General features: G+C 43.4%; 1 protein-coding gene across 1 annotated transcript in view; it reads left to right on the top strand.

Annotated features, from left to right (window-relative positions):
• The first annotated feature begins 3,164 nt into the window (after positions 1-3,164).
• LOC129169932 (zinc finger protein 703-like) overlaps positions 3,165-3,335 on the top strand; it is a 2,690-nt gene continuing 2,519 nt past the window's right edge. Inside the window, exon 1 of the mRNA XM_054756915.1 lies at positions 3,165-3,335. This exon is cut by the window's right edge and continues 269 nt beyond it. The gene's annotated coding sequence lies outside the window, so the exon portion shown is untranslated.

The raw sequence follows: 3,335 nt of genomic DNA, 5'->3' as shown, positions 1-3,335 counted from the left end.
CAACTTTTGTTCGAGTTATGAAAGGTTTGACAGTGTTGCCTGTAATATAATGTTTTCATCATCACTACATTTACACTACATTCACGTTGCTGTCAAATGTCCAATCTGGATCAGATCTACATTCAACTTGAATTGACAATAGTACTCCTGTTTTGCATACTGTGTGTTCAAATTGTGTCAGGTAACATTTTGCCTATCGTATATTATATTTTTCTCCAATCATCATTACATTTACATTGCTGTTACATGTGCAATCTGGATCAGATCCAGATTCAATTTGATTTGACATTACAGTTGACATCAGATAGAGATGTAATTGTTATGCTTATACATGGAATATATACAACTACAAAATCTACAACTTTTGTTCAAGTGGTGTGAGATGTGACGGTGTTGCCGTGATGCCTTTTTTTCATCATCATTAGATTTACATCGCCATCAAATGTCCAATGTGTCCAAAATTACATTTGACCAAGATTGTTGTCAGTTTGTTGGCTCTCACCTAAATTTACATTGCTGTGAAATGAGCAATCAGGATCAGATCCAGATGAAGCTTTTTTTACATTACATTTTACAGGGTTTGGGTTTTTTTTGCAATTGTTCTCTTCTTTGTGTGGTTGATCATGTCAAATTTAAATTGCTTCCAAATGTGCAGTCTGGATCAGATCCAGATTCAGCTTGGTTTGACCTTGCAAGCATCTGCGTTTTAGTGACGTTAGCAGCGTGTGCTTTGTCACGGGAAGGTAAAGGGAAGCTGGCCAGCCGCCATGACCATGAGGGAGTTCATTAGCGCTACATTGCTGTCATTTGACACACTTGTTACCCCATCAGCTTGTCTTGACGGCCTTTATCTTCGTCTCAGATGCCACGCCCCAAATAAATTGCATAGATTGTCTTTGTTGCAGTTTGACGTCACAATAACCACAATAAGGGAGGCATAATCGAGGGGTGGGGCGCCTTAGCATATACTGTACTGCACATAGCCACGTACTGTACAAAGCTATGACGGCAGCGACAACGGGAGTCAACTTGGTAGGTGTAAACGTGCCCACTAGCGTCGCATGGCGCCCACCCATGTAGCATGGCACCCACTGTTGTAGCATGGCGCCCACCCGTGTAGCATAGCATGGCGCTTGCAGTGAGGCAGATAAAGTCGTGTTCTTGTCCTGTTGCGTCTGTGGTGACAGATGTGGAAGGACGGCTGCAATGCGTAGCCCCGCTCTCTTTGTGCCGCTGATTATACAGCACGCACTGGTTCTGTTTGCTCTGGCTCCCTGCATTCTGGGTTCTTCTAAAAGCAGCCCCGTTTCCCTCCCCAGACTGTCCTGAGTAGCGGCCCAGTCCGGGGTTGGATAAATAAAGCCGTCAAAGCGAGGAGCGCTGCGTTCTTTCATTGGCCCGCGTCTATACGTCCTGCTCAGGTTTGTCTCTCGATGACTTATTGAACATTTGGGTCGATGCGGGACGCCGAGCCAGCGCCAGCTAACTGCTGCTGCTTTGATTTTATAGACAAGCTGAGGATTAATGGAGCGTCCAGCTTGGATGCAATTGACTCGTGGGTCGCCTTCCTCACTTTTTTATTTTAATACTACAGTGGAACCTCTAAGGTCCAATACAATCTGTGCCTACTTACCATTTGTTTGTACTTTGCCATAAAAATCAATGGAAATGATCTGTTCCAGGGTCCAACTGTGGTCATCAAATAACCTTTAGTAAATGGACAGCAGCATACAAGCTTAAAAATGCAGCTGTACTGCGTTACATTTCAATATATGCTGCATTTCATCATCTATGGCAGAATTGTTCTGAGGGACATATTTTTACAATGCAAATGTTTACTTCACCAAATGGCTAACATACTCAAAGATCCTCTATGTGACAGGGACGCTCTGCTGTTTTTAAATACTGACTGTAAACAGCTATCGAGATGACAGGCACTTTGCTCTTTTTTAAAGCGCCTACTGCAAAAACAGTGGTCAAAGATCCTCTATCTAGATGACAGGAGTGCTCTGCTGGACTGCAGAAACACTAGTCAAAGATCGTCGATATGACAGGAGCTCTCTGCTATTTTTAAGTACCTAGTACAAAAATGTTACTTGCTCCTAACTTTTGAACTGCACTCTCGGGCTGGCCTAATGTCATTTTCGAGCCAACTCCAGCCCGCGGGCCATCAGTTGAATGCCCTGCTTGATGCTATTTTGGGCAGTGATCCTAATAGTCCTTGTCAGCTGTAATTTTTAAGTACTTGGACCAATCTGTGGCATAATGAGGTTAGCCAAATTAGCTCGTGGCGCGGTCCGTCAGCAATTAACATTCCAGATTTATACAAGAAGCATTAATACCTCGCGGCTCATCGGCCCTTTTTTTATTCGATCTTTCCTGTAGAAGACAGCGACTCGTGCCAGCACAAAGCGGTGCATGAAAACTGCCACAAATGAGCTAAATATAAGCGACAACACAACAATGCCAGCCTTGTTAGTGGTGAGTATCTGACATCACATCCGCTTTAGACTAAAAAGAACTGAAAAGTTTAAAATAGAATGTAATGGTGCACCTAAAACACGACACTGATCACACTCAAAAAGATGATACAGTATGTAGTTGTGCAGTACCATAACATTTCAAATCTAAGCTAGCATGGAAGTTCATAGAAAACGGATGGATGAATATGCCGTTATAGTAACTTATAGTAACTAAGATGATAGTTATATTTATTGTAATAATCATATAGTAGCACTATAGTGTAATGACAATGATACAATATGATTTGATTTGATTTTGTTAGCATTGCCTTCTTTTGCGGATTGGTTGGGAGAAGTCACATGATTCAACTGTCTCCTAGTGAGGCAGCCATTTTGACCTAAGTTTACTATGCTCAAACTTACAATAATAATAACAATAATAGTAACAATGATAATGGATTAGAATCATATAGCTCCACTTTATATTGCTCCAGTGTGCTTGTGAGCCAGTAGCGGCACTTTAACATCGAGTGTGTCAGCAGCGTCAAGTAAACAAATGCCTGGCATGTAAACAAACCTGCCGCCACTGACGTGAGGGAACGCATCAGGTGACGTAAGCTCCGCCTCCCCCGTCGAGTGACCACGCCCCCTCATTAGGCATGCAGCCTCGCCTGTCTTTGAAGTCAGTGTTGCCGTATTACAGCTGCCAGAGGCCACGCAGCAGAGACGCACAAGTGGCTCAGCTCGGAACCGTTCTGACGCAACTTTCTCTGCATGTTTGACACACGTGGGCCATGAAGAAGTAGCCCCCGCCCCCAACCTCATTTTCCTCCGGGTGGTCCAGCTGTGTCTTGCTTCTTTTCTTTTTTTTTT

This window comes from Dunckerocampus dactyliophorus, chromosome 17 (genome assembly GCF_027744805.1).
Source record: "Dunckerocampus dactyliophorus isolate RoL2022-P2 chromosome 17, RoL_Ddac_1.1, whole genome shotgun sequence".
NCBI lineage: Eukaryota > Metazoa > Chordata > Actinopteri > Syngnathiformes > Syngnathidae > Dunckerocampus > Dunckerocampus dactyliophorus.
This window is presented reverse-complemented; position numbering and strand designations above follow the sequence as displayed.